General features: G+C 38.9%; 3 long non-coding RNA genes across 3 annotated transcripts in view; 1 reads left to right on the top strand and 2 right to left on the bottom strand.

The window, feature by feature from the left end:
* Positions 1 to 1,477, bottom strand: part of LOC115191475 (uncharacterized) — a 55,262-nt gene extending 53,785 nt beyond the window's left edge. Inside the window, exon 1 of the long non-coding RNA XR_003877680.1 lies at positions 1,366 to 1,477. This is a non-coding gene — a long non-coding RNA (uncharacterized LOC115191475). The remainder of the gene's footprint in view (positions 1 to 1,365) is intronic.
* On the bottom strand, positions 436 to 1,343 carry LOC115191474 (uncharacterized). The gene is made up of 2 exons (XR_003877677.1): positions 1,113 to 1,343; positions 436 to 1,002 (listed from the first exon to the last, which is right to left on the bottom strand). It is a non-coding gene; the product is annotated as an uncharacterized LOC115191474 (long non-coding RNA).
* A 2,451-nt stretch (positions 1,478 to 3,928) lies between the features above and the next one.
* On the top strand, positions 3,929 to 7,066 carry LOC115191477 (uncharacterized). The gene is made up of 4 exons (XR_003877682.1): positions 3,929 to 3,991; positions 4,259 to 6,130; positions 6,507 to 6,627; positions 6,738 to 7,066. It is a non-coding gene; the product is annotated as an uncharacterized LOC115191477 (long non-coding RNA).
* Positions 7,067 to 13,704: the final 6,638 nt, after the last annotated feature.

Genomic DNA, 13,704 nt, shown 5'->3' on the forward strand with positions numbered 1-13,704 from the left:
TTTTAAAAGAATCTTACCCCCATTTTGTGCTCAACCTTCACAATTTGAAGTATTGAACAGACTTGATAACATATCAAAGTGAACAGATTAAATTTGTGAAATGCACTCATTCAGGATATTACATAATGAGTTATTACAGTAATTTTTGGTTATTACATTATAATTTGCAGTATGCCTGTCGGGCCCTTCACTCCTAGTGCCACTGACAAGGGGCCAATGTGTCACCAGAGGAAGGACTGATAAAAAACTAATGACTGTTTCATGTTGAAAGTCCAAGTCAGTATCATGCATTTACTGCTCAAGTTATTCCATATACTTTGACTAGTCTAGTCATTCCATAAATGTTTTTGTGTATTGTACCTTGACTAATCAAATTCTTCCATGTATTAAAACAACAGTTTGGTGTGTTATTAATTGATCAATCAAGTCATTCTGTACATTTCACCTGTTTTATTTACTGTATTAACCTGACATCATTCCATAAAAAACGTTCTCTGTCAGATCCATCATCCCTTCTGTTTAGCCAGATAATACTTCCTGCTGACCAGCCAATCACATCAAAGTGCTGTTTGCTGCCTGGTGTGCTCTCTCGGGAGGTCATCCCTATGATCAAAAGACGTTGAAAATACATTTGAACGACAACAAAAAATGTCAATTTTGCTCACTGGGATCCTTCCAAATCTCCTTTAGTTGATATTGAGCGAAGCCTGGGCATCGAAGGATACCGCTGTGGAGCCCTGGTTGGTGGTGAACACGGGTCAATGCTGTTTCACTGGGTGTCCAAGGATACCGCTGTGGAGCCCTGGTTGGTGGTGATCACTGGTCAATGCTGTTTCACTGGGTGTCCAAGGATACCGCTGTGGAGCCCTGGTTGGTGGTGATCACTGGTCAATGCTGTTTCACTGGGTGTCCAAGGATACCGCTGTGGAGCCCTGGTTGGTGGTGATCACGGGTCAATGCGGTTTCACATTGACGTTGCCACAGGATCCTGGATGGTACTTCCTGAATGAGAAGAATCAGAGGGGGTTGATTAGGTTGGAAATGTCATTACATGTTATCAGCTGTAACATTGTCTCAACAGTGATGAATACCAAGTGCTGTACAGGACTTACAACACATTGAGATAGTACTGAAGCTTTGTGATGGGAAGATGTGGCTGTTACTGCAGTGGTGTGGAGGCTGCATTGTGGGGCCTGGTGGACTGACAGAGTTGGTGGGATGAGACGGAGGAGTCTGGAGGTCAAAACATGATGAACAAACAAAACAAGAAAACATCAGAAATATTGATTTAATACCAACTGTTAAAGCCTCAAATATATGTCAGGAAATTTTAGACACAGTTTGTAATGATACATTTTTTTTTACAACAGGTAAAACTGGGTTCAGCTGGATTAGACTGAAGAAAAGTATGGTTGACACCAATGCAATTTGTTAAGCAGTTGTGTTCCTTGTTGGCAGTGGAAGTTGGAACACACATCACCCCAATCACATTTGCAAATCAAATTCCTCTAGATCTAGGATATGTGTTCAGTGTAACAGAGGTAGTATCACGTTGGCGTTGTCGTCACTGGAGAAGAATCTGTACTTACCTGCTCTGTGGCCCCGCCTGGTTCCTCCCAGAGGCGGAGGTGGAACAACGTGGGGGATAATGGGGGGATGGTGATACCAGCCGCTCAACAACAGCCCAACAGGCAGTTCTAGGAAACAGATGAACATTTCTGAGAAGTCACACCATTTACTTGACATACTGTCTTTATGATTGATTGGTTATGTACAAGCTATGCTATGCAGATGCAGCATTCAGTGGGCTGAATAAACTTGGTTTGAGCTTTTCTCTGCATCCGTTTGAGTTCATAATCTGTTCACAACCTAACACCTTCCTTCAATGTATTTACTCTAATGCCTAAATGTTATTATTCACCTACAGAATTAGAATTACATTAACCTTGTTTTCACATTAAACTAACATAAAGAAAAGGGTGGTGACATGTTCTAATCTTCCCATGCAGTCACATGATGACAAACACAAGCAGTATCTGTAACAGCACCGTTTCTAGACAGACAACAGAGGATGTTCATGATGTTTTGATAAACAGACTATTAGAATATAGGTTAACATAAACTTTACCTCTTCAGTTAACTTTCATAATAAATGCTCAAAATGGGTTTTGAAAGAATCTTCACCTCCACAAATGAAGTATTAAAAACACTTGAGAAGCTGTCATTGTGATCAGATTAAATTTGTGAAATGCACTCATTTGCGATCTGGTGTTACACTAAAAGGGCATTATCTCTACGGGATCAGTATCCCCCCCACGAGACGGTTGAGCTAACGTAGGCTAATGTGATTAGCATGAGGTTGTAAGTAACAAGAACATATTCCCAGGACATAGACATATATGATACGGGCAGAAAGCTTAAATTATTGTTAACCTAACTGCACTGTCTGATTTACAGTAGCTATTATAGTGAAAGAATACCATGCTATTGTTTGAGGAGAGTGCACAGTTAAACTTGAAAACGTATTAATAATCACATTAGCCTACGTTAGCTCAACCGTCTCGCGGGGGGATACCGATCCCGTAGAGGATAATGCCCTTTTAGTGTAACACCAGATCCCAAATGAGGTCATTTCACAAATGTAATCTGTTCACAATGACAGCTTCTCAAGTGTTTTCAATACTTTATTTGTGGAGGTGAAGATTCTTTCAAAACTCATTTTGAGCATTTATTATGAAAGTTAACTGAAGAGGTAATGTTTATGTTAACCTATATTCTAATTCTAATAGTCTGTTTATCAAAACATCATGAACATCCTCTGTTGTCTGTCTAGAAACGGTGCTGTTACAGATACTGCTTGTGTTTGTCATCATGTGACTGCATGGGAAGATTAGAACATGTCACCACCCTTTTCTTTATGTTAGTTTAATGTGAAAACAAGGTTAATTTAATTCTAATTCTGAAGATGAATAAGAACATTTAGGCATTAGAGTAAATACATTGAAGCAAGGTGTTAGGATGTGAACAGAGTATGAACTCAAACGGATGCAGAGAAAAGCTCAAACCAAGTTTATTCAGCCCACTGAATGCTGCATCTGCATAGCATAGCTTGTACATAACCAATCAATCATTTATTACAGTATGTCAAGTTAAGGGTTTGACTTCTCAGAAATGTTCATCTGTTTCCCAGAACAGCACGGTCGTCAAGCAGCTGGTACCACAATGACAATGGATTCCTAACATAGTTGGAGAGACTTCAACCAACACCTGCCACCTCTATCTGGGGAACCTGGGAAATAAACCCGAGTACTTTCCCAAATGTACAAAACAACTTATTCTTTTTTCAATAACATTTTCCGTAACATTGGTCTGAAATAAATGCTCAGTGAAATATGAACATTTCATTGATTCATTTAATTTATTGAAAAAGTTTCAAATTCAGTCTGTAAGACAACAAAATGTGGAAAAATTCAAGGTGTGTGAATACTTTCTGAAGGCATTTTATATGAAATGGGTAGGCCATTGTGCAAACACCTGTAATCTCAGAAATAGCAGGCAGATGTAATGCTCTTTTCCTGTCACTGTTCCCAAAAATTGGTAAGTCTGTCTGTCTGTCTGTCTGTCTGTCTGTCTGTCTGTCTGTCTGTCTGTCTGTCTGTCTGTCTGTCTGTCTGTCTGTCTGTCTGTCTGTCGTGGGTTATCAAACAGTATGTTGTTATTCCTGTTTGAAGAGAGGAAAGTGATCCTGAAGATTGAAATAGTGTTCTTCAATTGTTTTAATGCCTAATCTTTTACGTTAATGTGTAGTGACTTTACAAATACATTTATCTCTGTCAGGAAACTGAACAGACAGGCAAGATGGAACACGCATCCACACACGACACACCCACATCCTGTTTGATCACCTGATTAAGCTGATAAATACTCAACTCCCAAGTGATTTTAACATGAACTGATGTTCAAAAATTTGCGGAGTTGGAACATCATGAGGGTAAGATTATTTAAAAACTAATTTTGAGCATTTCTTATGAAAGTTAACTGAAGAGGTAAAGTTTATGTTAACCTATATTCTAATTCTAATAGTCTGATAATCAAAACATCATGAACATCTGTTTTCTGTCTAGAAACGGTGCTGTTAAAGATACTGCTTGTGTTTGTCGTCGTATGATTGAAAATCATGTCACTCACTTCCTCTTTGTGTTTAATGTCAAAACAAATTAAACTAATTCAGTTCTGGTTTTTTATTCATTTTTTTCAGGATAATGAAGATGAAAAGAAACATTTTGGCATTAAAGTAAAAGTTGAGGAAAATGGCAAGGAAAAATGTGTCATTACAATGAAGTACGGAGTAAAAACAAAAGAAATTCATATTTCACCACTAAAGGAGAAATTCGCGAAAAAAGAGTGTATAGCCTTATTAGACTTCATAGGTCCCTTTAATGAAAATCCTGTAATTAAAAAAATGTCTTTCCAAAAACAAAATAACACATTTGAAAGTAACTATGTGATTTACATCACTAGTTTCTATGATTATGTCAACGTAATTGAGTATTTCTGGAAAAATAAGGAAAAAATACAAAATATAACGGACCCGACTTATATAATATCAGGGTGTTATATTTCTGTAATGGACAGGAATGATTTCTATATTAAAACTGAGCTCAGAATTAATGATAAAGATATTGAGCTTGCAATTCAGGAAGGCAAACTTAACGTATCTGATATTGTAACTAAAGGAAAACAGTTAAATCATGTTCCATATAGTACATTAGATAATAAGGTATCGAAGAACCTAGATTTCTCTCTTCATCTCACTGATATGATCTTTGGTAATCAAGAAAAACTTCTTTGTATAAATAATAGTTTTGACATCACTGCTTTAGTTGCGGTATTATTTTCAGAGGTAATCAGAAATCCAGGGATGATATTTATAAACCTAATTGCAATGACAATGGATTCCTTACATTCTTGGAAAGACTTCCACCAGCACCTGCCACCTCTAGCTGGGGGAACCTGGAGAAAACAACAGGAGTTCTGTCACAAATTTATGGAACGACTTAAGCCGTTTATTTTAAAAGCATATTCTGAAACATTTTCTGAAATGACTTCTCATTAATTTTCTTTCATTAATTTAATTAACAATGCAACATGTATCATTATGATAATGCAGTACGGTAGACAAAATAAACAAATTACTATGAATATTACTAAACCAAACTTTAACCTGGATTTCTCGAAAGACAGTTGTAAACTCAAATTAGACTTCATAGGTCCTTTTAATGAAAATACTGTATTTAAAAAAATAATAATCCTAAAACAAAATAACATCTTTCAAGAAAGTAACTATGTGATTTACATCAATAGTTTGTATGATTATGTCAACGTAATTGTGTATTTCTGGAAAAATAAGGAAAAAAATATATATAAAACGGACCCGATTTATATAATATCAGGGTGTTATATTTCTGTAATGGACAGGAATGATTTCTATATTAAAACTGAGCTCAGAATTAATGAACACACTATCCCGTATGCTATTCAGGGAGGCAAACTTAATGTATCTGATATTGTAATTAAAGGAAAACCGTTAAATCATGTCCCATATAGTACTGTACATTAGATAATAAGGTATAGAAAAACCTAGATTTCTGTCTTCCTCTCACTGATATGATCTTTGGAAATCAAGAAAAACGTATTTGTATAAATAATAGTTTTGACATCACTGCTTTAGTTGCGGTATTATTTTCAGAGGTAATCAGAAATCCAGGGATGATATTTATAAACCTAATTGCAATGACAATGGATTCCTTACATTATTGGAATGACTTCCACCAGCACCTGCCACCTCTAGCTGGGGGAACCTGGAGAAAACAACAGGAGTTCTGTCACAAATTTATAGAACGACTTTTCCTATTTTTTTCAAAAACATTTTCTGAAACATTTTCTGAAATTATTTTCTTTGATTAATTGAATTTATTTGAAAAATGTGTCCTTCATGGATGGGGCGGGTGGTGGAGGGTCCAAATAAAACAAAATAAAACATCCCAAAATATCAACAAATTCGTCTTCATTATCCCCCATGCTGTTCCACCTCCGCTTCCAGAAGGAGCCAGGCGGGGCTACAGAGCAGGTAAGAACAGATTCTTCTCCAGTGACGCCAATGCCAACGTGATGCTACCTCTGTTACACTGAACACATATCCTAGATCTAGAGGAACTTGATTTACAAGTAGCAGAATGTTCTGTAGGTGTTATGATTGAGGTGATGTGTGTTCCAGCTTCCACTTCCAACAAGGAACACAACTGCTTAACAAATTGCATTGGTGTCAACCATACTGTTCTTCAGTCTAATCCAGCTGAACCCAGTTTTACCTGTTGGAAATATTTTTTTATCGTAACAAACTGTCTAAAGTTTCCTGACATATATTTGAGGCTTTAACAGTTGGTATTAAATCAGGATTTCTGATGTTTTCTTGTTTTGTTTGTTCATCATGTTTTGACCTCCAGACTCCCCCATCTCATCCCACCAACTCTGTCAGTCCACCAGGCCCCACAATGCAGCCTCCACACCACTGCAGTAACAGCCACATCTTCCCATCACAAAGCTTCAGTACTGTCTCAATGTGTTGTAAGTCCTGTACAGCACTTGGTATTCATCACTGTTGAGACAATGTTACAGCTGATAACATGTAATGACATTTCCAACCTAATCAACCCCCTCTGATTCTTCTCATTCAGGAAGTACCATCCAGGATCCTGTGGCAACGTCAATGTGAAACCGCATTGACCCGTGATCACCACCAACCAGGGCTCCACAGCGGTATCCTTGGACACCCAGTGAAACAGCATTGACCCATGATCACCACCAAACAGGGCTCCTCAGCGGTATCCTTGGACACCCAGTGAATCCAGAGAGAGCACACCAGGCAGCATTGAGCACTTTGATGTGATTGGCTGTTCAGCAGGAAGATTCATCTGGCTACACAGAAGGGATGATGGCTCTGACCAATAAAATTCTATTTTTGAAACTATATAACTGAATAAACTATGATTTAACTAAAAACATATTTCTGTTTTGCTTAGTAATTATTGCCTTATTTCACTGTAGAGCCTCTAGCCCTGCTCAATACGCCTTATTTATCCATCCTACAAGTGTTTAGCGGGTGTAGCGAAATGCTTGTGTTTCTAGTTCCGACAGGGCAGTAATATCTAACAATACACACAAATCTAAGTAAAGCAATGGAATTAAGAATATATAAATAAAATGGGCGAACAATGTCAGAACGGCATAGACTAAGATACAGTAGAATAGTATAGAATACAGTATATACATATGAGATGAGTAATACATAGACTAAGATACAGTAGTATAGTATAGAATACAGTATATACATATGAGATGAGTAATACATAGACTAAGATACAGTAGAATAGTATAGAATACAGTATATACATATGAGATGAGTAATACATAGACTAAGATACAGTAGTATAGTATAGAATACAGTATATACATATGAGATGAGTAATACATAGACTAAGATACAGTAGTATAGTATAGAATACAGTATATACATATGAGATGAGTAATACATAGACTAAGATACAGTAGTATAGTATAGAATACAGTATATACATATGAGATGAGTAATACATAGACTAAGATACAGTAGTATAGTATAGAATACAGTATATACATATGAGATGAGTAATACATAGACTAAGATACAGTAGTATAGTATAGAATACAGTATATACATATGAGATGAGTAATGCATAGACTAAGACACAGTAGTATAGTATAGAATACAGTATATACATATGAGATGAGTAATACATAGACTAAGATACAGTAGTATAGTATAGAATACAGTATATACATATGAGATGAGTAATACATAGACTAAGACACAGTAGTATAGTATAGAATACAGTATATACATATGAGATGAGTAATACATAGACTAAGATACAGTAGTATAGTATAGAATACAGTATATACATATGAGATGAGTAATACCAGATGTGTAAAGATTACAGTGACTAGTGTTCCAAATGAAAGTGGCCAGTGATTGCAAATCTATGTACAGTTGAAGTCGGAAGTTTACATACACTTAGGTTGGAGTCATTAAAACTATTTTTTCAACCACTCCACAAATTTCTTGTTAACAAACTATAGTTTTGGCAAGTCGGTTAGGACGTCTACTTTGTGCATAACACAAGTAATGTTTCCAACAATTGTTTACAGACAGATTATTTCACTTAGAATTCCCTGTATCACAATTCCAGTGGGTCAGAAGTTTACATACACTAAGTTGACTGTGCCTTTAAACAGCTTGGAAAATTCCAGAAAATGATGTCATGGCTTTAGAAGCTTCTGATAGGCTAATTGACATCATTTGAGTCAATTGGAGGTATACCTGTGGATGTATTTCAAGGCCTGTCTTCAAACTCAGCACCTCTTTGCTTGACATCATGAGAAATCAAAAGAAATCAGCCAAGTCTGGTTCATCCTTGGGAGCAATTTCCAAACGCCTGAAGGTACCACCTTCATCTGTACAAACAATAGTAAGCAAGTATAAACAACATGGGACCACGCAACCGTCATACCGTTCAGGAAGGAGACGTGTTCTGTCTCCTAGAGATGAACGTACTTTGGTGCGAAAAGTGCAAATCAATCCCAGAACAACAGCAAAGGACCTTGTGAAGATGCTGGAGGAAACGGGTACAAAAGTATCTATATCCACAGTAAAACGAGTCCTATATCGACATAACCTGAAAGGCTGCTCAGCAAGGAAGAAGCCACTGCTCCAAAACCGCCATAAAAAAGCCAGACTATGGTTTGCAACTGCCCATGGGGACAAAGATCGTACTTTTTCGAGAAATGTCCTCTGGTCTGATGCATTCACTACTGTAAGTCGCTCTGGATAAGAGCGTCTGCTAAATAACTTACATGTAAAATGTAAATGGTAGGCCTGATCACTGACAATGATGAGACAGCCTATAAGGAGGAGGTCAGGGAACTGGCAGTGTGGTGCCAGGACAACAACCTCTCCCTCAACGTGAGAAAGACAAAGGAGATGATTGTGGACTACAGGAAAAGGAGGGCCGAACACGCCCCGCATTCACATCAACGGGGATGTAGTGGAGCGTGTCGAGAGTTTCAATTTTCTTGGTGTCCACATCAACAACAAACTATCCTGGTCCAAACACAGTCGTGAAAAGGGCACAACAAAACCTATTCCCCCTCAGGAGACTGAAAAGATTTTGCATGGGTCCTCAGATCCTCAAAAAGTTATACAGCTGCACCATCGAGAGCATCCTGACTGGTTGCATCACCGCCTGGTATGGCAACTGCTCGGTATCCGACCGTGAGGAACTACAGAGGGTAGCGCGTACGGCCTAGTGCAAGCGGTACCGGAGCACCAAGTATAGGTCCAAAAGGCTCAGATTCTACCCCCAAGCCATAAGACTGCAGAACAATTAATCAAATGGCTACCCGGACTATTTACATTGACACATCCCCCCCTTTGTTTTTACGCTTCTGCTACTCAATGTTTATTATCTATGCATATTCACTTCACCCCTACCTACATGTACAAATTACCTCGACTAACTCGTACCCGCACCGGTACCCCCTGTATATAGCCTCCACATTGACTCTGTACCGGTACCCCCTGTATATAGCCTCCACATTGACTCTGTACCGGTACCCCCTGTATATAGCCTCCACATTGACTCTGTACCGGTACCCCCTGTATATAGCCTCCACACTGACTCTGTACCGGTACCCCCTGTATAAAGCCTCCACACTGACTCTGTATCGGTACCCCCTGTATATAGCCTCCACATTGACTCTGTACCGGTAGCCCCTGTATATAGCCTCCACATTGACTCTGTATCGGTACCCCCTGTATATAGCCTCCACATTGACTCTGTACCGGTACCCCCTGTATATAGCCTCCACACTGACTCTGTACCGATAGCCCCTGTATATAGCCTCCACATTGACTCTGTACCGGTACCCCCTGTATATAGCCTCCACATTGACTCTGTACCGGTACCCCCTGTATATAGCCTCCACACTGACTCTGTACCGGTAGCCCCTGTATATAGCCTCCACATTGACTCTGTACCGGTACCCCCTGTATATAGCCTCCACACTGACTCCGTACCGGTACCCCCTGTATATAGCCTCCACACTGACTCTGTACCGGTACCCCCTGTATATAGCCTCCACATTGACTCTGTACCGGTACCCCCTGTATATAGCCTCCACACTGACTCTGTACCGGTACCCCCTGTATATAGCCTCCACACTGACTCTGTACCGGTACCCCCTGTATATAGCCTCCACACTGACTCTGTACCGGTACCCCCTGTATATAGCCTCCACATTGACTCTGTACCGGTACCCCCTGTATAAAGCCTCCACATTGACTCTGTACCGGTACCCCCTGTATATAGCCTCCACATTGACTCTGTACCGGTACCCCCTGTATATAGCCTCCACATTGACTCTGTACCGGTACCCCCTGTATATAGCCTCCACATTGACTCTGTACCGGTACCCCCTGTATATAGCCTCCACATTGACTCTGTACCGGTACCCCCTGTATATAGCCTCCACATTGACTCTGTACCGGTACCCCCTGTATAAAGCCTCGTTATTGTTATTTTGTGTTACTTTTATTTATTTTTTTACATTAGTTTATTTTGTAACTTTATTTTGTTAAAACTGCATTGTTGGTTAAGGGCTTGTAAAGTAAGCATTTCACGGTAAGGTCTACACCCGTTGTATTCGGCGCACGTGACAAATACAATTTTATTTGATTACATTTGATGCAGGCAAGAGTGTGCAAAGTCGGTTTTTAATGTGTCACTGGCGTAATCAAGGTGATAGACAATTTGTCTCTCGACCTGCGTGCAGCTACACTGTAATCTTTGATTCATCGCCTAGGTTGTAGCAACCTCATGATGGGTACAGGGAAAATTTGAGTGTCATGTAGTAGCCTAAACCTATCGATGTTAACGTTGAACTGGGTCAATGGAATATGAACGATAATATGCTGTATAGAAACAAGCCCATGCTCATAAAAAACAAAACTATTATCCCTTCCAATCGTAAACAGGAGAAATGCGGAGAGATGCTGACACGTTTAGCTAATGTTACAGTCAACGAGCTGCGTAGACCGGACGCCATCACAACATTTACTTAGATTAGAAAACGGACCGTTCATTAACCTGGTCCCAGATCTGTTTGTGATGTATTGCAAAATACCAGTTGGTAAGACAGGAGTTGGCAAGGCAGCACAAACTGACCTGGGACCAGGTTAACTATTCATCAGTTTAAGGGACCAGGTTAATTAACTATTCATCGGTTTAAGGGACCAGGTTAACTATTCATCGGTTTAATGGACCAGGTTAACTATTCATCAGTTTAAGGGACCAGGTTAACTATTCATCAGTTTAATGGACCAGGTTAACTATTCATCAGTTTAATGGACCAGGTTAACTATTCATCAGTTTAAGGGACCAGGCTAACTATTCATCAGTTTAAGGGACCAGGTTAATTAACTATTCATCAGTTAAAGGGACCAGGTTAACTATTCATCAGTTTAAGGGACCAGGTTAACTATTCATCGGTTTAAGGGACCAGGTTAACTATTCATCAGTTTAAGGGACCAGGTTAACTATTCATCAGTTTAATGGACCAGGCTAACTATTCATCAGTTTAAGGGACCAGGTTAATTAACTATTCATCAGTTTAAGGGACCAGGTTAACTATTCATCAGTTTAAGGGACCAGGTTAATTAACTATTCATCAGTTTAATGGACCAGGTTAACTATTCATCAGTTTAAGGGACCAGGTTAACTATTCATCGGTTTAAGGGACCAGGTTAACTATTCATCAGTTTAAGGGACCAGGTTAATTAACTATTCATCAGTTTAATGGACCAGGTTAACTATTCATCAGTTTAAGGGACCAGGTTAACTATTCATCAGTTTAAGGGACCAGGTTAATTAACTATTCATCAGTTTAATGGACCAGGTTAACTATTCATCAGTTTAAGGGACCAGGTTAACTATTCATCGGTTTAAGGGACCAGGTTAACTATTCATCAGTTTAAGGGACCAGGTTAATTAACTATTCATCAGTTTAATGGACCAGGTTAACTATTCATCAGTTTAAGGGACCAGGTTAACTATTCATCGGTTTAAGGGACCAGGTTAACTGTTCATCAGTTTAAGGGACCAGGTTAATTAACTATTCATCAGTTTAAGGGACCAGGTTAACTATTCATCAGTTTAAGGGACCAGGCTAACTATTCATCAGTTTAAGGGACCAGGTTAACTATTCATCAGTTTAAGGGACCAGGTTAACTATTCATCAGTTTAAGGGACCAGGTTAATTAACTATTCATCAGTTTAATGGACCAGGTTAATTAACTATTCATCAGTTTAAGGGACCAGGTTAACTATTCATCAGTTTAAGGGACCAGGCTAACTATTCATCAGTTTAAGGGACCAGGTTAACTATTCATCAGTTTAAGGGACCAGGTTAACTATTCATCAGTTTAAGGGACCAGGTTAACTATTCATCAGTTTAAGGGACCAGGTTAACTATTCATCAGTTTAATGGACCAGGTTAACTATTCATCAGTTTAATGGGACCAGGTTAACTATTCATCGGTTTAATGGACCAGGTTAATTAACTATTCATCAGTTTAAGGGACCAGGTTAATTAACTATTCATCAGTTTAAGGGACCAGGTTAACTATTCATCAGTTTAATGGACCAGGTTAATTAACTATTCATCAGTTTAAGGGACCAGGTTAACTATTCATCAGTTTAATGGACCAGGTTAATTAACTATTCATCAGGTTAAGGGACCAGGTTAACTATTCATCAGTTTAATGGACCAGGTTAACTATTCATCAGTTTAATGGACCAGGCTAACTACTCATCAGTTTAAGGTGAATAATAAATACACAATCAAGTTCAAGCTCAAAATGACATTTTTTAATAAAGTATAAAAAGTTTATAAAAAAGTAACAATTTATCACCGGAAACAGAGGTATATAAAACATCTGAAACACAAGATATATCTTGGAAACACTGTAGAACAGTGATCAATGTTGAGAGACATATTTGAAACATCTGTGGATTTTATGTTGTGTGGAGTCAAAGTGGGGCGGCAGGGTAGCCTAGTGGTTAGAGTGTAGAGGTGGCAGGTAGTCTAGTGGTTAGAGTGTAGAGGTGGCAGGGTAGCCTAGTGGTTAGAGTGTAGAGGTGGCAGGTAGCCTAGTGGTTAGAGTGTAGAGGTGGCAGGGTAGCCTAGTGGTTAGAGTGTAGAGGTGACAGGTAGTCTAGTGGTTAGAGTGGAGGGGCGGCAGGGTAGCCTAGCGGTTAGAGCGTTGGACTAGTAACCGAAATGTTGCTGGATCAAATCCCCGAGCTGACAAGGTACAAATCTGTCGTTCTGCCCCTGAACAAGGCAGTTAACCCACTGTTCCCTGGTAGGCCGTCATTGAAAATAAGAATTTGTTCTTAACTGACTTGCCTAGTTAAATAAAGGTAAAAAGTCACGATTGTCCCCTGTTCATAACAAATGTGAATGGATCATTTCAATAAAACACATAATTTGAACAAGAAAAAGGTAACAGATTGCAAACAGGTAACTGACAAAATAAACACTTGAGTA

The sequence above is a fragment of the Salmo trutta genome, chromosome 4 (genome assembly GCF_901001165.1).
Source record: "Salmo trutta chromosome 4, fSalTru1.1, whole genome shotgun sequence".
NCBI classification, from domain to species: domain Eukaryota; kingdom Metazoa; phylum Chordata; class Actinopteri; order Salmoniformes; family Salmonidae; genus Salmo; species Salmo trutta.